This window comes from Hipposideros armiger, unplaced genomic scaffold, assembly GCF_001890085.2.
Source record: "Hipposideros armiger isolate ML-2016 unplaced genomic scaffold, ASM189008v1 scaffold_389, whole genome shotgun sequence".
NCBI classification, from domain to species: Eukaryota; Metazoa; Chordata; class Mammalia; order Chiroptera; family Hipposideridae; genus Hipposideros; species Hipposideros armiger.
The window spans coordinates 235,061-256,106 of NW_017731739.1; the positions used below are offsets into that span (position 1 = coordinate 235,061).

The window sequence follows — 21,046 nt, forward strand, 5'->3', positions numbered from 1 at the left end:
TGTGTGTGTGTGTGTGTGTGTGTGTGTGTGTGTGTGTGTGTGGCTTTGAAATCTGATTCCTTCTTGTCACAAGTAGACAAACATAGCCGGTACCCCCCCCCCCAAATTGACAACTTTTTGATGGTGGTTTCTCCAGGTTTAGTTTGTGCCTTCATCCTGGCGATTTAACTGCTTCTTCACCAGCCCCCACATCCATTTGCAAGCCTGGCCTCTGGCCATCAGGCAGGGCAGGGGCAGCAGGAGGGCCTTGCTCTCAGTGGCAGGAGGACTTTGGGCTGGGAAAGGCGCATCTCAGGAAAGGGGTCCTGACTCTGGGGACCTCAGCACCTGTGGCTGCTGCCAGTCGCCTGCTGCGGGCCTGACATTGTCAGGGCCATGGGGCTCTGACTTAAAGGGGAAGGAAGGCTCTGGCCAGGAGGCAGGTAATTGTAGGGAGGATGAGGGAGAAAAGGTGGATGTGGTTGGTGGCCAGACACCGCACCTCTGGGTCCAGTCCTGCCCCAGGAGTGGGATGAATGTGTCTGCCACATGTGCCCAAGGTGGGTTCTCTGGGAGCACCACAGTGCCCCAAACAAGATGCAAGCTCATAACATAAAGAGACATGTCTGAGCTGTGGGGTGAAGGAAGGGGGGCGGTGGGGGAGAGGGAGAGAGATTTTTATCAAAATTGAACACAGATTGCTGAGGTCTGGGCTTGATTTAACTCTTCTCTCTCTGCTTTGGCCACTTTTCCACAGCTCTGTGGCAGATTTGCAAAGTTCCTGGGAAGGTGGGCAGGAAAATCATGCCTCTCTAGGAAAGAGGCCCCGGAGGTTTTTCTTGAAGCCAACATGGGAATGAAAGCAACTTCCCATCTTTGAGAAGCTTCAAGCTTTGTGTTTCCCCCTTGCAAGTTTGGTGTCCGCTTCTTGGATTTCTCTGAGAAGTTGGCTGATGGAGGGAGTGGATTCTCTCTAGAACGCAGAGGGGGAGCTATGCTCTCCTGAGAGTGGGAGGAAAGGGGGCACAGGCCAGCAGCCCTGGATTGCCCAATGCACGGCACTGGATGTCAATAGCTGGGTTCAACAAACCAGTGACCACTAAGAGAGCCCTTTCAGCTTTGCCCTAGCCTGGTCTCTGGTTTTGTATTTTGCAATAGAGCCAACCTACAATGTTTGGGTGGGAGGAAGATTACTGGACTCTCCCTGTGTCCTAGAAAAATGAGAGAATGAAGGGACAAGGAGGAAATCTGGATGTCAGAATGGACCCACAGGAAGTTGGAGATTTGGGAAAGATTTTAAAAATTATACAAATTGACCCCTAGGGAAACGCTATAATAGACGGAGCAGACAGCAAAGTCAGAAATAGACTCGTTCAACTTCAGGAGTACATCCTCTACTTAAGGGTAATGAAGAAGGAAATGACTTTAATGGCAGTGTAAACACGTGTGTGTAAATAGGGGGAGCTGGGGTCCTGTGAGATGCACGTGCAGGCACATGTTTACGCATTTGTGACTGTGTCGTGATGGTCGTGGCCTTGGGGCCTGGAAGCATCTACAGCCCATTTCTCATCTGTGCTGGGAGCTGCTTATGACCCCCCATTTCTTTCTTTAAAAAAAAGAGGCAACTGTGCTGTTTTTGTCTTGCTGCCTGGCAGTTGCATGCTCTGGCTGCTAGCTCCGAGCTGAGTTTTCAGAGCTTTTCCTCTAGATGCCGGGATGCTGAGGGAATACTCGTGCCCCCAACAGGACAAAAAGAGGAGAGAAACTTCTCCTGGGCATTACAACTATAAGGCAGTCAGGCGTTCATTCGGGAAGGGGGCGGATGTGAGGGCCGGACTGGGAGGAAGGCCCATGAATGTTTTTTCTTTTGGTGAGTATGCGGGATGTTGAAAGACTCCTGCTTTTTGTAAGAACATGGTCCCTCCCCAGTCTTCTTTCCTAACCTCCTGCCCCCAAAGTTTTGGTCACCAAACAGGCTAAACTCTCCCCTTCTCTGAAGAGCCTTGGATCCAGGGGTGAAGGAGAGGGTAAGCCTAAGTGCCACCGACCAAAAGGGCACAGAGATAAATCAGTGGGGCAGAGGCTGGCTTCTTTGGTTTCAGTGGAGCCGGTGGAAGGAACGATTCTAAATGTTCTTGCTTATCCCCACTATTTACAAATAGAAGGCTGAATACCCAGGGATGGCGGGGACTCATCGGAGCTAGACTCCTAGAAATATCCTAATCCCAGCACAGGGCTCCTTAGGGAGAGAACTGGCCTTTCAAGGTTTTCATCATGTGGGTTTCTCCAGAGGGTTGGTGGAATCCTGACCCCTCTGGGAGACATTTCACCAACTTGAGACACATTCCCAGGCCACAGATGCTTGGGCTGATGCTGCAGCCTTCTCATTGTGCTTTCCGTCAGCTCAAGCTCTGGCCAGATCTTCAGCCATCTCTGAGATCAGAATACTTAGGATCCTTCTCAGGCTCTCCTGAAGGCCCAAAGGGCAAACACACCTGGCAGAAAGACAACTTGGAGGGTGTGCTTGGCTTTGATAGCAGATAACCCTCTAGGTCTCCACAGCCAAGGGTCTCTGTGTTCAGGGATCCCGTGTCCTTCGGCTCTGGACTGCAAATGCAGCCTGGCACAAGGTAAAGACTGCCCTGGGAGAGGATACATTACTTATCCCTATGAGCTTCAGTGCCCTCATCTGTAATATGAGGATAATATTTACCTCACAAGGTAAATATTTTAAAAAAATGATATTTATGCAAAAGGACTAACGCAGAGCTAGGAATGTTGTGGACCCTTAATAAATGGCCTATCATAATAATTTGTTTTCAGCCATCAGGAGCCTGATGCTGGGAAAGGACCTGTCCCCAAGTCTAGCTACGTGTTTTCCATGACTGAAGGCCAATGGGTGGAGTTTCTAGGGCTCTGGTCACCTTGACTTCTTCCCTCCTGAAAAGGTGGCTGTTGGGGATTACCCATGAGCGTGCCTGGCCCATTATCCTGAGGGGTGGGAAGTGGCACCAGACATCCTGGATATCTGGCCTGGAAACCACTCCTGTGTCTGTGAGCTCTCTAGGGAAGGAGAAGGGCAGCAGAACAGGTTGGATGTGTCTGGTGGGGATGGGGCAGAAAGAACAAGAATCAGTTGCGTCTTGAAGAACAAGCCTGAGGTGTGAGGTTGGTTAGGCAGCCACTGCTCCTCAATGTACTGAGGTCAGAGTAAGGGGAGAATCTGATGGGTTGTAAAGGATGGAAGCTTTAGCTCCGCATAAACATCTCCGGTGGTTGTAGGGTGGGGAGGCTGCCCCCTGAATGACACACTGTCTCAGGGGAGTGGCCAGTCCAGTGACTGAAGGAGCATCTGATGCTGGGGAAGAGCAGCTGCAGGTTCTCTTGGCCCATCTCAGAGCTTCTAAGTTATCTTTCAATTTGACATTTAAGACTTTGAGGATCACATTTGTTTCTGTTTTGTTCAAGCTCTCTCTTTAACCATGGCCTGGGATGACTTTTCAGCTTTTAAGAGGCTCAGCCAGTGGCCAACTTCTCTTGAGATGACCCAGATTGGGGGTCAGTGAATTCCTCACTCCTGGCAGTGTCTGTTTCTCCAACTCTCTTCTCACATTTTTTGGGTTGTTTGTTTTTTGTTTCATTATGAGGTTATAAAATTGCACTGTCAAGATGTCGTGTGGGGAGAAAATGCCTTTTCTTTGGATCTGTGTATCATGCTGGTGCTCTGCAAGGCTTATCAAACTGTGGGCACTAACAGGTGTCATGGGCTTCCTTCTGGGGCTCCCCCCCCCAAAGAAAAACCTGGAGAAATAAAGTTTAAGAAGTTTTGTATCTCTTTGAATCTTGGCCAAAGAGGAACTCAGTTATTTGTAGGATGGTTCTATGGCAAAAGCTTCAGAACCAAGTAGACCCAGTTTTGAGCTCTGGTCCCACTGGGTCACCAGTTATTCAACATCTCTAACTCTTCTTCATCCGACAAATGAGAACAATAATTATTCTCATTTCCCAGGTTGTTCTGAAGATGAAATGTAATGATATATATGAAGGACCTAGCAAGCTGCTCGGTGTTCAGGAAAATGTTAATGCCTTTCTCCTGTCTAATTCTAAGCTCATGAAAATACATGGGTTTGGTCATTTGTTCATAAGTTGAAGTAAATAAGCCACTTATTCAAGGCTTAACAACAGCACTCAAAGGTCAGCTATCTCAGCCTGGAGATGGAGACCTTTAATACAAAAGTGGGGCACAGATCGGCACTCCCCATGCCAAACAATGGTAGCCATGTGACCCTTTACTGAAATAAAGGAAAGGCCACCCACTCACTCACCCACAAACCTGGGCTATTAGTGAGCTCGCCATAGAGCTTATTTTAGAAACCCCAAGCCCTGTCTTTGTTCAAAGAGCCCAAGTCAAAACTGGGGAGAGAAATCATTGAGGCAGTGCCTAACTTTAAAACCTAATAACAATGGCACAATGACAACAGAACCTTACATTTGTATACCATTCTATGGCTTGAAAAGCACATGGCTTCATTTCATCATCATAACAATCCTATGAGATTGGTGTTATCCACATTTCATGACTCATACTTTATGGGCCAAAAGACTTAGCCTAATTCACACGACAGGTAAGTGGAAGAAACAGGAAACAAAGGAGGATCCAAGAAGTGGGTTGCAGCCCTGGCTGCATGTTAGAACCAGGTGGGAAGCTTGTAAAACTATCAGTACCTGGGCTCACCCTGGACCACTTATATTGGGATCTCTGCAGAGTGGGGTCCAGGCATTGAGAGTCTACAATCTCCCAAAATCTGAAGTCTAAACTGAGAGCCATGGGTCCAAGGGGAGAGTGAAAAGGACTGTACCAAGGTTAGGATCCAGGGTATCAGGCATGGATAGAACAAACAGGCAAGACTTTACTAGCATTTAACGTAAGCTCCATGAGAGTAGGGGCTTCCATGATTCTCCTTGAGTCTCCAGAACCTAGAAGAGTGTTGGGCACAAGGGGGACACTCAATAAATGTTGTGAAATGAATGAACGAACAAACTGCTATAGATGAGGAGCCAACAGTTTCAACAGCCAAATCCAGCCTGTCACCTTGTTATAGAAGTACAATTTTACTGGAACGCAGCCATGCCATTTGTTTATGTGTTGTCTATGGCCGCTTTCACACGAAAAGGGCCGAGTTGAGTGTTGGAATAGAGACTGTGTGGCTCACAGTGCTGACAATATTTACTGTCTGGCCCTTTAACAGAAAAAGTTTGATGGCTCCTGCTCAGGGTCTCAGACAAGCACGGAATAAATATACCTTAGGGAGTGTCATTGTAGCACAGTGGTGAAGCATATGGGTTCTAGAATCTGACAAACCTGCATTTGAATCCTGGCTCTGCCACTTTCCTGTTATAGGACCTTGCATATGATTTTACCTCTCTTAGCCTCAGTGTTCTCATTTGAAAAACACGGATGATAATAAACAATACGTCCCTTGCAGGATGGTTGCAAGGGCTGTCAGCCCTTGGCTTAGGGTGAGCAGTCAACGCATGTTAGCTCTCACTATGATGGTGGTTGTAGTTCCTTGCAATTGACCGAGTAGAATGAGAATGAGCTAGATTAAAGTCAAATCTAAACCCGGTATCACAGACAGAATAAAGGATGTGGTAGGATAAAATCATTAGTCGGTAAGCTGGTGTAATGAAGCAAAGCTGAAGTGAGGCTTCTGAAGTCAAGGGTGTCCTGTTAAGACACCACAGGTCAGGCCCCCGGATGTGTGAGTGAGTTGCTCCTGGGTGGCTGACTGCTGTGTCAATCAGCAATCCCCATCATCCCTCAAGGGTTAACTTAGATTTTTGGTACTGAACCTGGTCACAAGCATGTGCCACCTCTATCTATACCCTTGTTCTTTCTAACTGAGAGGCCCTTCCCCAGTCCTTATCGTCCTGGTCTACGTTTCCTGCCAGGCTTGCCCTTCTCTCTTAGACTCCCTTTTCAGGGTCCCTCCGATCACTCCTTCCTCCTTATTGCCATGAACTTGGCACACAGCTCTGTCATACCATTTAACACGTTGCGTTACAGTCAAGGAAGGACTGAATCTCCATCTTGCCTTCTACGTCTTTGGCACTCATAAAAGTCCAACTGCACTGTAGAGTCCAGACCTGGTAGCCAAACAGTGTCAGTTGGATCCGTGATTCAATGCAGTGATACCTGAGTTAACTCTTGAGGGGAGTAGGCCTCGCTCAGGTGCTGATGGGATTGCAAGAGCGAATTCCCATAGCCTACCAGACAGAGACGAGCTACCCAGTTTAAAGACTTATGTGGACCCTTTGTGTCCTCATCCTTCCACTCTGTGGTGGCTCCTGCCCTCTGGGACACCTCTCCTAGGGGGCAGCCAGGGACAGGGAAAGATGGAAGAAACTTAAAACCAACTCTTTGACTTCTTGTCAGCAGATGTGGTGAAAGTTGGGTTTTGGCTTCGCTGGGCTTTTTATGTATATGTGCCAAGATAATTGGGAGTTAGCTTGCTCTGGTCAGCTTTCATTAGCATGGTAATAGAGAGAAGCATTATCATGGATAATAGCAAACAGCAGATAATTGACAGCATTGCCATTTAACTACGGACTGTGTTCCATAATTTTTATACATTTTAGTGGTAGGTTTATTTTTGGTGGCAGATATATATTGTGCACGGAATAAAATTAAAATAAAGTTCTCCTCTAATGATTAAGGGAAAGGCACAGAAAAACCCTGGCCTTGAATGAAATATTCATTTTTACCAACCCCAAATGGACAATTACGAGCTTCTTCCCAAGAGGGGAGAGAGGAGACGGAGAAATAGTATGTTTATATAGGTCCCCATTAAGCACATGGCCATGTGCTGATCATTTACAAAAATGTGTTCTTTATTTGAGTTTTCCAAATTATGAAAGTAATTCTTCTTTGCTTAAACAAGTGAATCAGTCTCATGCAGAGGTACAAAAAGATAAACGGAAAATGATTAACATCTCTACGCCCCTCTACATCCTGGTAATTAATGTTAATTGCCTAGAATTAGATCCTTCCAGGTCTTTCCCTTTGTTCATACGAATACCTACAGGTGTGTATACAGGTAGAGCAGGATCTTGTGTGTGTGTTTTTCACAGAAATTGAATCTAAATGTGCACAGTACTCTGCAGCATACATTTCTTCCCCTTGACCATATGTCAAGTTCATCCCTACAAGGGATCGAATGGTGTTTTTTTTGTTTTTGTTTTTGTTTTTTTGATTCCTTTATTTTTAGACACACACAGCCCTATATATCTGAGATCATGCCATTTTTGTAGGGATGTTTACTTTTCCATCGGTCAATTATTAAATGTGGTTTCATCCTGGTTGATCACCAGGTTGGGTCCCTGAGTCACATAGCAAGCATCCATCACCCAGGAAAGCTCTGCTTTAGCTCTCAGGCTCTGTGAGACCTGCTGACCATCCTGGGGTATCACTACATGTTGTGTGTGGCCCTCTACATTTGTCCCCTACAGAAGCTATTGAGCATCAGGCCCTGTGGCTGCCCCCTACCCCCTTTTCATCAGACTTAGCCTTCCTTCCTTGGGTCTCTTCAATTACTGAAAATGTGGGAAATGCAGCAGGAAACATCAAAGACTGGTACATTGGATTGGAGAATAGTCTTGATGGAGCAAATCAGGCAGTGTAGTATAATGGCAGGTGTCTGGATTCTAGACCCTGATTGCCTGGCTAGGTCCCAGTCCTGCGTAATGGACGCTGGGCTGTGCTACTCAGGCTCCCGTTCAGGACTGACTCCTGGGGGTGGACAGTGTTGGCGTTGGTCACCCCTCTGTGGAATTGCCTCAGCTCAAGAGTTGCCTTACCCACAGTCACTCCTGCCCACGCTCCCCTCCTGAATCACCTGCATCCAATGACGTGGGAGCGATGAAGTCCTGGCCCCTCTGTCCCAATGAGGGAGCATTCTAAAGGGCGTCCCAGCTCCCCCCTTGGGCCTTCACTGAGGCTGTATGGCGGTCACACTTTGCCCTCTGACCAGTGCCTACCTGACCCTGCCTCCCATGGGTGGTTGATTCCAAAATCCCTTCCTAATATCCCCTGCCTGTTCCATGCATTGTGACTATTTTATATGAAGTGGTTTTGGAGGAGTCCATTTCTTTCTAGGTAATCCTTGGTGGCTATGTTAGAATATAAAAAAAAGTATACTTTGTTTCCTTGTGCTCTATTGTGTATGTTTTCTAGGTGAGACCCAACTGCTTTCTCTACAAATAGTGTTGTGTCATAAATTGGGAAGGCTGAGGAACTGTTTTGGCTATAATTGCCAAGTTTGTATTTGCCCCTGCCCCCGTCCCTGATCCCCAGGCTAGGCTGAGGGGTGTGGGTATATCTGGGTAGAAGCATGACTGGATGGCTTTATCGCCCTCCTGCCTGTGGATGGAGGGTTGGACAAGCTGACCTTTGGGAATTCGTCTTCATCTTACTGCTGCTTCTGCTGTATAACGGGGGTGATCTCAAAGGACCCTGCTGGCCTACTGCGAGCCGCCTTCCTGCCCACATAGGTATTCACCTCAGGCCTGCACATGTGATTTCTCTGCTAGATCTGATGTGTCCTTGTGGGTGTTTGTGTCCTACTATTATAGTTTGTCCCAAGCAGGGGAGGTCTTGGGCGTTGTGAGTTGAACATGCCGCCTTTCAGTGTATATGTACACTGATCGCCAGCCCGAGTGCCAAAGCAAAGCTTGCCTGCATGATGGCTGCTCTGCGTGCCAGACTCGGGGACCTAGACTTACAGTTCAATGCCTGACCACATTCGTGGAGGTCAGTGTCAACACTCCCTCCTTCACTTCCTCCCAGACACCACAGCCCCCAGCCTCAGGAGTCTCCGACCTGGCAGCAAGAAAAGGGAGTGATTTCAGGTCAGTGGGGAGATCCATCAATATTCCCACCATGCCAGAGGCAGCTTTGAAGTTAGTTTGAAGCAAATTCAAGGTTTCTTTGGACTTTGGGCAGCAGAAGAGCTAAGCCATTTTAACTCTTCTTTTTTAAATCTCCATCAATATACTTATCAGTCTGTTCCCGGTCACATGGCATTGGGCTGGCAGCTGCCCAGAGACAGAGTTAGAAACTGCCTCTGCCCTTCTGAGATACACAGTTGATAATTTACCATCATCATTGCCCTGAACAGGTAAAGTTATTGAAGCCCGTGGCTGCCTAAATGGAAGCAGGGGCTGACAGAGTTGATAAGCAGACCAGATATCTGAGTATAAGGCTGGGGTTCACAGCGCTAGCCCTGAGTTCAGATTCTGGCTCCACGTTTTGTTAGCTGAGTGGCCTTGCATGAGTTACTTCATGCCTCTGTGCCTTAGTTTCCTCATCTGTTAAATAGGTTGTTACGAAGATAAAGTCGATGCATGACTTGGTAAAAAGAAAAAGGGAGGGGGGGAAACGTACTTGAAACCATGGTTGGCACATAGTAAACACTAAAGCATGTTAGTTATGATGATGATGATGGTGACGGAGCTGATGATGGAGAACAGGGACCAAGTCTTATTAGCTTTGTTTGCACAGTGCCTGGCACAGAGCTGGTGCTCAACAAGCATTTATTAAATAAAATATCTCCCTGCCTTTTGCTAAGTGTCTATTGCCTACTTAGCTCAACTCTCTACCAAAACAAGAAACATGTTTTTCACTTAAAATTTTATTTTATTTTAAATTTTGAAGTTTGACATGATTCAGAAAAATGCACAGTTTATAAGTGTACATAGCTCAATGGATTTTCACAAACTGAACATGTTGTGTGACCAGCATCCAGATCAAGAAACAGAACTTTCCAAAGCTCCCCACCTCCCCTACCCGAGAAGCCCCTCATGCCTTCTGGTTCCTACCCTTCAATGATCCTGACTCCTAACACCATAGATTAGTTTTACCTCTTCTTGAACCTCACATAAACAGAATCATACAGTGTGTACTTGTTTGTGCCTGGTTTGTTTTGCTCAGCATAATGTTGGGTAGATATACACTGATGTACATTTATCCTCATTGTTATGTAGCATTTCATTATGTGACTGTACAAACTTGATTTATCCACCTTTCTGTGGATGGGCATTTTGGTGGTTTCCAAGTGTGGGGCTGTTGTGAACAGTCTTGCTATGAGCGTTTGTGCGCTTGTCCTGGGGTGAACATATGAATGTGTTTGTGTTGGTGTGTTCCTGGGAGTAGAACTGCTGGATCATGGGGAATGTGTGTGTTAAGCTTTGGGAGGTACTGCCGAACAGTTAGTTCTGTGAAGTGTTTGTATTGTGCTTTCCATTTTCTGGAAAGATAAAGAAGCAGTTCTAATTTGGTAGTGTAGGGGCCTGAGGCCCAGTACTAGGCTGGGGTTCCTGAGACGTTGATATCGTCCATGTTCTTTATATCTGAGATCTCACATGTTCTAGAAAGCCTGCTGGGGGGAGGCGTATACCAGGCATTGTACTGGGTATTTTTACTTAGGTTGCTTCACCAGCTCCTCACACCTATCCCATGAGATGAGATGGGTGTTATCATTCCCTCTTACAGATGAGGAAGCTAAGGCTCAGAGGGGTTGAGTGACTTGCCTAAGATCATACAGGAAGACACTTTCAGAGTCAGGATATAACACAGGTATGCTTGAATCTAAGCTCCTGCAGTTTTGGATCTGGTGGTGCATAGCTTTGGCTTTCGAGCTAACACTGGATAGAAGCACAGACACAGATGTGGGAGCTGTCCCCCAGAACCTGTGCCAGCTGTGAGGTGGTAGCTGTGAGGAGAAGCTCTGTGAAAAGGAGCAGAAATAAGGGAACTCAATGACCTTGAGAAGCCAAATTGTTTTCTTGTCCAGGGGCTGTTGGAGAAAGTCATAAATTTCCTGGAAGGCAAGGGTGACCATGTAATTTACTGTCTAAACCAGGACTCTTTCAAGAGGGAAAGGGTAGAACATTGGGGAAGCAGGCATACACTGGCATTGTCCCAGGTACTTGGGGATGTATTCTTACCCACTGCAGGTCTGAGTGGGCATTGCTTTCCTGGTAGGTGGAGCCATCCGGGCTCCTTTTAACTCTTTCAGAACACGGTCTGTCTGGAGTTAGCCCTGATGCGATGGACTCTAGTCTCCTCTGTTTATGCTAAACCAGGGCCTGACTTTCTTCTTCCCTTCTCCACACCATTCCCTGCTCAAATATGGCTCTGACAGGGTGAGTTTCTTTTGACAGATCCAGTTACCATTGAGATGCATATGCCAACAGACTAGGAGCTTCTAGAAGGCTAGGGTTGTGCCCTCCTCACTGTGATATGGATGGCACCTATCCAGGTGACAGGCACAGAGTTAGCATTCAGGGAATGCTTGTTGACTGTATATACAATTTATTCATGTGCTCATTCATTCATTCATTCAGTCATAGTTCATAGAGCAAGCTTAATTTAAATTCTTTCCTCTTTTTTTGTGATCTGACTCCTAGTCCGCTGGTCCAGAAAGAAAAGTCAGTTGTGTGTGTATGTGTGTGTACATGCAAAGGACAAAGACTAAAAGGGATCAACTTAATGAGCAGCAAAAGATACTGTATCGTGGGATTTGGTGTCAGTATCTAGGCTGAAGTTTCAGCCATCCACTAATTAGCTGAACTTCCTTAGATAAGTGATTTAGCAACTTAGCATATCTGAGCCTTGGTTTTAATCGTGTGTAAAATGGAAAAGACAGTGATACGTGTGGTACAGGAGTTAAATGAATCTATGAAGCAGAGGATAGGAGAAGGGCTCGTTATTCTGCGAAGTGCTGTGTAATTCTTAGTTATTCATGACTGTGGTTCAACAGCTATCTGAGAAGCACTGGTGTAAGACACTGTGTGCTGAGGCGGGTCCTGGGGAATGAATCCTGGTGAGCAAAAGTCACTCCCCCCCTCCCCCCGGGGCCTCCAGTCTCTAAAAGTGAGGCATACAGTGCCTACGTGGCAAGCCCATGGGGCTGGGAGCTTTTATTAATAAATAAAGAAGGAATCAGCAAATTCTTCGAGGCCGTAGAGGTTTGATGTGGGTGTCAAAGATATGGATGCAAAGGATAATTAATTTCTCATCAAGCCCACAGATGTATTTTCACCAGAACAACAGCAAGAAGCATTTAAGGGCTTATGTGTGTCCAGCAGTAGCTTTGATGTAGCACAGTGGCTTCCAGTGCAGTTTCTGGAGTCAAACTGCTGGGATCCAAATTTGCATTCCACCCCTTACTAGAATTGTAGCCTTGGGCAAGTATTTATCTTCCCTGAGACCCCGTTTTCTCATCTGTAAAATGGTGACAGTAATAGTACCTACCCCCAAATGAGGACAAAATTGACACTTGTACTTAGGACAATGTTTGGGACATAGTATACACTCAGTAAACCTTAGTTATTGTTATTTGCCAAATAATGTGCTTTCCATTGGTATACTCGTTACTGTGTAGTGCTGATGCAATACAAAGTTAGAGGAGGAAAGATCATTTTGAGACAGAAAAAGTCAGGGAAGGCTTCATGGAAAAGAAGTGTTGCAAGGTATTTTTTAGATTCCTTTTAAACCCTGAGCAAAAAGGTTTGCTTATTTCTATGATGACTCTGTTCTTAAAGCTCAGAAAAGAAGACTTAGTATGGGAAGAAATTCCTTGCCTTAAGAACCTGTCAGATGCCTCCTGGAATTTTGAAGTTGGATAAAAGGTGGTCCCTGCCCTCGTGCATTTCCAGACTATAATAGCTCGTTCATCCTTGTGCCAGCAACAGAAGATATTAAAATGAGTCGTCAAAGTACTCACAGTGTTGTCAAGGAAGGATCTAGAAGTGAAGAACACTTTTCTGTGGAGATGCTCAAAGTTGAGAAATTTGGATTCCATTTAAGAGTGTTTGGGAATGTCAGGAAGTTATGGAATCTCTTTCCAGGTTTCTGTTATTATTAGGGGAATGATTTCATCTGTTGGGATGGTAAATACATGGTGCTTCCTGCACGAAGATGGAAAAACGGTTCCTCTGGTTCCTTCAGTCCCTTTGTGACATTCACATAATCATATGTCTTACAGGTGAAGGGCCCAATGAAAACACTCTGAACTTTTCCTAGACAATGTTGACAAGGTCTGAAAAATGTATTCCCCACATTACTCAGGGATTGTTGGAATTTATGCTTTGTGTGCTTCATCTCTAACGTTATGACTCATTTTAAAAGCCAGTATGCAAAAGGAAGTCGTCCCTCTGCCTCCTTCTACAGCTCTTTCTCCCTCTCCAAGTTTTCCAGTGAAGAAGTGATGAAATACTCAACTCGTTCCAACTTCTTAAATTAAAAGAAAAATTCTTTGGGTTTTGCAAAGCATGCAAATGTAATTCTAATGAATAGTTTCATATGTTTTTTAATAGAATAATAAACATATGAAAAGATGTTCAACCTTACTTGGAATCAGGGAAAGACCATAAATTGAAATCACAGGGAGACATCATTTCACACTCATCAGAGTGGTCAAAAAATTATACTTATCACATTGGATGGAGAGCCAAAGATAACTCCCATTCACTAGTGGTGCGAATTATATTGGTATGAACACTTTGCAGAGCAATTTGGTACTATCTAGTAAACTTAAGATGCACTCACCCTGTTGCCCAGCGATTTTACTCCTAGGTAAGTCTAGAGAAACTAATACACATGAAAAGGTGATATGTTGAGGAATATTCATTATAACATGGTTTTTAAGAGCTAGGAAGGCACCTAAATGTCTATCATCAACCAGAAGGCTGGTTAAATAATTTGATATGCACATACCATGGAATACTATGCAATGCAATAGAAAAAAATGAATAGACTGTTTATAATCTCAGAAATAGTATTTAATGAAAAAAGCAAGTTGCAAAAGGATGCCATTGATGAAGTTTGAAATCATACAAAGTCATCCTCTCTTTTGTTTACACATGTTTACATCTGTAGTTAAAACATAAAAACATGTTTGGAATAACCACGAAATTCAGAGAAGTGGATTTTTGTAGGGAAGGCAGGAAGGAAGACCAGGTTGGGGTACCCAAGGCTCTATTTATGTCTGTGATATTTTATTTCTTATACTCAGTGATGGATACAAAAATGTTTATTTTATTGTCTGTATTTTTAGATAGCTAAAATAGTTTTAGTTTAAAAATGAATAGTTTTATTTTTATTTATTTTTAATTAAAAGTTATTAGGGTGACAATGGTTAGTAAAATTACATAGGTTTCAAGTGTACATTTCTGTAATACATCATCACCACCCAAAGTCAGTTCTCCTTCTGTCACCATATATTTGACTCCCTTAACCCTCTTCTAATACCCTGCCTCCCCCCGCTTACCCTCTGGGAACCACTGAACTGTTGTTTGTGTCTGTGAGTGCCATTTGCGATGACGTGGATGGATCTTGCGACTATTATGCTAAGCGGAATAAGAAAAAGTAAAAAACCATATGACTTCACTGATACGTGGGATATAAAACTGAAAGCAACAAAGGAACAAGACAAACAATTAAAGAAAGAAAAACTATAGTTTTAAATGAGCACAAACTCCCAATCTCTCTCCTTTGCCCGTTGGCACATAGGCATGCCGAAGCCTGAATATGAAGCCATGCCCATTTGCTCCAGGTCCATATGGGGAATTTTAGGCAGTTGTGACTGTTCTCCAATGGGCTGTTCTCCAAACATCCACACGGGGCCCCCTATGCACATGGTAATCACTGTTTTTGAAGTAAATTTTGACCTATTTTTTTATTTGTTTTAATTTTGTTTTTTGTGTGTGTGGATTTGTTGGGATCCTATTTTGATATATTGGGGCAGATGCAAAAAAGGGTCATAGTAATAGAAACCAAACAGCAACTCTCTGGCTCATTCTCTGTATAGCCAATTGCCAGAGACTTCTCTCATTCCTTCCCTTCGTTGGGAGTTACTGGGATGTCTTGCTAGTGCTGGCAAGTGACCACAGGCATCGTCCTGACATCCTTTTAATCAGGACTTGGGACCAACAGTCTCAAGTATTTCTCATTGCCCCAGGGTGAAAGATTCCCTCTCCCAACATAACCGCCTGGTTTCAATGAAGGTCTCTGTCCTTCTGACTTGCATTAACACGGCTACCTCGTTATTCCTCTTGCAAACATCCTGCCCTGGAGTGGGAAGGTGCCTGCCGCTGGGAAGTGCTTCCCTTTCTTTTCCTTGACAACGAGGCCATGCTGACTTCTTCTCTGGGTGCTTATTGAAATGCAGTCAGTTCAGCTCTTTTTTATGTGCTTACTCTTTATTACAGCCCCTTTGCCCTTGGAATCTGGCCCCAGCCCAATCCGAGTGACACACACTGTGTTGGCCTTGAGTGCCCTGTTCTCTGTTGTCAGCCTCTGTCCTTGACCGAGCCCATGAACCTTGGGGCTCATTTCTGTACCAGTGAGCCCCTTATCTGGCCAGCATGGTGCTCGCCCTGGGGACCAAAGCTGGGGGATGCCGTTCCTCTCTGCCTCCTTCTTATTTATGTATCGTATAATTCTCCTTCATTAAAAAGGCAGGAAAGCACATGAAATTGGGACTTTGGGGAGCAAATTCTGGGTGTATGGTTGTCCTGAGAATGTACAGCGTAGTCTGTATCGGTCAGGCTCTGGGCAGGAAATAGTTGGCACTCCCGAAAGGGTTTAAGTGGTGAGAATGTAATGAGAGGACTCTGCAGAGAGATAAGGGACTAGAGGAGATGGTGAGACACCCAGGGATGAACAGCAGCAGGAAACTGTTAACACTCCTAGACCTGAAGGGGCAAGGGGAGGAATGGTGTTCTCAGAACCCTGTGCCAGCTGGAGCTGAGAAGGAGGTGCCGCTTGGCAGGAGCTGTGGCCCTAGAGGAACACAGCCACTGCCAGATGCACGGCTTAGCGGAGAGGGAACGGGGGAATAAATGCCCTGAGGTCTCTCTCCTTCCATGCTCCAGTCACCTGCTCTCGCTCCCCACTGGTGAAATGCCACGGGGCACCGAAACCCAGGACTATGGGTGATGCATCTTAGAGAGGTCAGTCCCCTGGGCAGGGGCATGCAGGGAAGGGCAGGGAGAGGTGGTGGAGGGGCCGGCACAGACTGGTCAGCACTGGTGTATTTCTATATGCATTCATCGTGCACCTAGAAAGACCAGGCAGAATAAGGAGTCCCCTTTGATTCAAACTGTGATAACTTTGGGCAACTTGGGCTACATGTGTGGACTGGTTGACTCCAGGACGCTTAGCGGGATAAGCCAGGAAGGGGATCTGGGAGGGAAAGGAACTGACATTTATGGTTATGGGTCAGGTACTTTGGTCTGCACTTTGGAAAGGAAGGTGTTTTGCATGTGACATGAGGATTGGCTATTTATCATGCTTGAAATACTCTGTAGTCCAGAGAATGGGTGTGTCTACCTTAAAGTGATTGTGCTTGGTGGTCTCAGGTGGCAGGGTGAGCCTGAGCCCTGGTCCGAGCCCAAGTGACATACATGACATCGGTCTTAAGCGCCCTGACGGATAAGCGTGTGAAGCTGAGGATGCCCTTAGCTGGAGCTAAGCTTCCCAGAGTTTTCCTCCTGGCTTCACCTTCATCCGCACCACTCATTACACTCCCCTGAGGCTCACATGAGCACATCTCACCTCCTGTGAAAGCTGGGATAAATGTCAGAGAGGCAGCCATTACTGAGTGTGCTGCGTGGTGGAGACATGGTCTCTAAATACTGTGGCAAAGTACAGAGAAAGGAGAACATAACAAATCCAAACTCACGGGGGTCCAGGGCCTGCCCTTGAGAATTCCCAGTTGATCCAGTCTATGAATTGGGATGCACACACCCAAAATAAGGGACACCTGCAAAGCAATATATCAAGCAAAAGTTCACAATATACAAACAATATGTGTACTTGGCAAAGGAGGGTGGAGGAATGGAGCCACTGCAGTTGGTAAGCGTTGTGGGTAGAGATGGTCTGTTCTAGCACATGGTAGCTGTGTGACCTTGGGGTAAACTTCTGACATCTCTCAATAGGCCTTAGCTTCCCTGTCTGTAAAATAGGCACACTAAAGGTATAGTTTTCATTTTTGCAAGGGGGTCATCTATGTGAAGCACAGCACCTAGCACGTAGCAAATGCTCAGTAAATGTTGGCTGTTCTCAACATCACTAATATTCCTGGAGGTGAGTGCCAATCCCTGCTTGGAAAGAGGAGTGAGCATCCTGGAATTCCAGAAGACTCCGCACCTCCTTGAGTCTTTTAATTTGTCTAGTTCATTGCCCTTTTCCAACCAACGTCACAGGCCTCAGTTCTCTGACTCACACTCATGTCCCATTAAGGGCGAATGCCAAGGCTGCTTGTCAGCCTGACTATCTGCTTGGTGCCCTCCAGGTGGGGAATCATGAAATGTTCAGGAGTTAAGAGATCTGAAGAGGTCATCTAGTCTAGCGTTTCCCAAACTGCGTTTGATAAGACACCAGGTTCTCACAATGGCTAGGAAAAAAAGTTCTGTGCTTAAAGGAATTTAAGCAATGCTCTTGCATCTCCCCTACCCTTGCCCCCACCAAGCCACAGTGCTCAGAAGAGCATTGCTGTAAACAAGCAAACCAACAACTGGGTTCACATTGTTTAAACTAGCCGTCTCTCAATGTAGTTATCGAAAGAGGAAGTTTTCCTTGGGACACCCCACAGAACTAGTGCTTTGAGGCATGAGTCAGTTAGAATTTGTGCTGAGCGACACTGTACCGAAACCCTACCGGAGTGGCTCCACCAACTAGGGGTCTATTTTTCCGACATAACAAGTCCAGCAGATGCAGCTCAGAGTTGGCAGAGTGGCACCACGGTGCCATCAGGGACCCAGCTCCCTCTGTCTCTGGACTTCAGCCTTCCTTCAAGTGAGACAAACTTTTCTCTTTGTGCTCACTGCCTCATGGTTACACGATGGCTTCATCACCTCGAGCTTCATACCTGCGTTCCAGGCAGGAAGAAAGAGGACAAAGCACAAAAAGTATACGCCAACTAATTCTGCTGTCTGTAACAAGCTTTTCTGGAAGCCCCCTCCAGAAACTGACCCCGACTGTGTTAAGCAGAGACCTCAAACTGCAGCAGTGTCTAGGGCGAAGCTGGAAAACGTGTAATGGGGCATGTTGCTGTCTCCAACAGAAGCAGGGCCCGTTAGGGAGACAGAAGGAGAGAAGAGATAGTAGGTGGGCAGTTCACATTTTGTGCCACATTGATCAAACCTGTGCTGCGCTCTTCAGCAGGTCGATTCTAAAAGCACCCCATGCAAAAGAAAATAAAAATGAACAACACAAACAAACCTTTGTAATCAACAGAAGATAAAAACTCTAAGCGACAAGGCCCTGGGCTCTTAGACCCTGTAACTGGAGATGCTGTTGGTGCCCTGCACAGGTCTCCCAGCCGTGGTGGGTGCTCCAGTGAATGGCTGGCACCCTTGGGCTATTGAATGCTCTTGCCCAGAGGTGCCTGGAGTTATGTCATGCTCACCCACCCTTCTCCTGCATCCTGTGGTCAATGACTAACTGGGGAGAAGGTACAAAAGCCCCTCTCTGCTGCCCCAAGCGGGGCCATCGTGGCAGTGCAGAGCTCCACCCAAGACTAGGCTGAAGCTAGACCTCTCCTGAAACCACATTCCTGCCAGAGCCTTTCCTGTCCTCTTCTCTTTCCCTCATGCCCTTCCTGGTTTCTCCTAAGAGCACAGTCTCAATAAATGACATATATACAAACCTCGGTCTCAGGCTGTGCTTCCAGGGGACCCAGTCGAAGGCGTCCTGGGTCAGGCAGTGTGCTCTTTGCTTCCCTTCTAAGGGATTTGGTCTAAACCCCTTCCCCTAAGTCCTGTTTGTGGACACTGGTGGGCTTCGACTTGGCCTGGGTATTGTGGGGACAGCTCCACATTCCAGCGTGGTGATGGCTGTGGGACAGCATTCCAAGTCCTGTCAAACATGTTGGAGGAGGCCTCAGCACGAGATACTTAGCAAGGGGAGCCTAGCACTGTATCTTTTAAGGGAGATATTCTTAGAAACATTGATTTGCATTCTTAAGCCCACGGACTGTTTGAAGGGACTTGTCATGTGGTGTGTGTGTGTGTGTGTGTGTGTGTGTGTGTGTGTGTGTGTGTGATTTTTCCATCTGTGGCAATGGCAGCTGGGTATTTATAGCTGGATCTACAGGGCCATTCTCACGTGGCTAAAGAAAATTAAAACCTCATGTGGATTTTGTTTTGTTTTTCCCCTCTGCTCTGCCATTGCAAACTCTCCAGTTCTTAAACCCTTGTTGTTGTAACTAGAGCCGGGCTCAGCATCGCTACGACTGGGAGGTTATGTAAATTTACTATTTCAGGCGAAAGTGCCTGTTCTCCTTCAGTCAGGCCACAGGGTCTGAGAGGGGACTTTTGGAGAGAGCTTGTGGGCGACACTAAGTGGCAGCCTCATCCATTACCACTCTCCTAGAAGGTGGTGGATTAACCTTGTGGGATGTGGGTTCCTGAGATCACCTCATGCTCCTTCTGCATATATGAGCTCCTCTTTGAAAGAAAACTATTTTCTTTCCCCCTTGTTTTTCTGTATTCTTAAGTCTTTTATGTCTGTGTTTTGCCTTCTCTGTTAGACTGAGAACACCCTGGGGACCGGGTCTGTTTGCCCAGGTTACTGGAGCTCTTGGCAGAGTGTGTGGGGAGGTAGGGGGGAGGTGGCAGTAACTCAGGTCCCTGCTTTCTCCAGGATGGCTTAAGAACTCCTGGAGTTCTCCAGACAGCAAGGTTAGGGTGGGTTGCCTGATCTTTACTGAGAGGTCAGTATATTTCCTGTTTCTGTTAAGCAGAGGAGACTGAGATACCCGGGACCGCTGTAGACCCTCTACCATTTCATTCTGGTGGCCTGGAGCCCACACACTCACACTTGGGACTTAGCAGCTGAGGCTGCAGAGGGCCTGTAGCTGGGGCATAGGGGAGGGTGGCCTGGCTCAAACCTGCCAGAACATACGAAGGGCCCTGAGTAGCATAAAAAGGAAGGAGCTTAAGCTTAGCTGCCGTTTTCCCACAGAGCTGTGTCCCCTCATAGCCTGGCCATCCGCAGGGCTGTCAGACCCACTACACAGAGGGCTTTATAAACGTTTACTCTTCAAACTTGCCAAACAGTCCCTATCATCTGTTGAAGGCCTACTGTGTGCCAGGCCCTGGACTAAGCACTCGCACATTCCAACACATCTCATTCTCACAATAGACCTGCGCAGTGGGGGGTCATCCCGTTTTTATTCACAGAAGAGAAAAACAGAGGTTCTGAGCGTTGAGGCCCCCTGCCTGAAGTCACAGAGCTAGTTAGAAGCAGAGGCCATTACGAGTCAGGTGTGCCTGACTGCGAGACCCCTGCTCCCTGTGCTGTGTGCTGATGCATCACAGCCATCTGTCCCCCTTTGTGATGAACCGAGCAACCTACGGCCTGCCTTCCACTGCGTTACAACTCTCTAGTCTCAGCAAGCAGTATTCAACACCTCCCCCTTCTGTCTGCGTCAGCCTTCTAGTCACCGAGCGGCAGGGGACTTCTGACGTGGGGGGATTTGTGGGAGCTTCTGGGGTGCCTGTAGCTTGACACTGTGATCCTGCATCTCAGGCCAGTGCCGTCTTTTGGGCTGAGAACACACCGGCACCCTCTGTTCCCGACTCGCTCCTCCTGGGAGCTCTAGAGGATTTCCAAACCTAGGGCAGAGCCAGCAATTCATTAGTCTTTGCCCTATTTCCAAGAATCCGAACTATACAAGAATTCTCATTGAAAAGTCAAGCCTTCTTGGGGAAAGTGTGTGTCACCGAGAGAGAGATTCCTCATATTGGGAAATAGGATCTTGTGTCCCGTCCAGGAAAATAAGTGTGGATTTCAGAGCCCGATGGAGGCGGGTTGGCTCTCCCTGAAATCCCCCTCCCCAGCTACACACCCCCTCCCAAACCACAACGGGGAATTTGCCTTCCCAGTTCATCTGAGGGCACTAACTGTATGACATTTTCCTCCGGATATAGAAGGAAAGAGGAAGCAGATTGGGGTGCATGAGTGTGTGTGTGTGTGTGTGTGTGTGTGTGTGTGTGTGTG

At 46.6% G+C, this 21,046-nt stretch overlaps 1 protein-coding gene across 1 annotated transcript in view; it reads left to right on the forward strand.

Moving 5' to 3' along the window:
- Positions 1-21,046, forward strand: part of DAAM2 (dishevelled associated activator of morphogenesis 2) — a 127,593-nt gene that overhangs the window by 585 nt on the left and 105,962 nt on the right. The gene's annotated exons all lie outside the window — the stretch shown is intronic.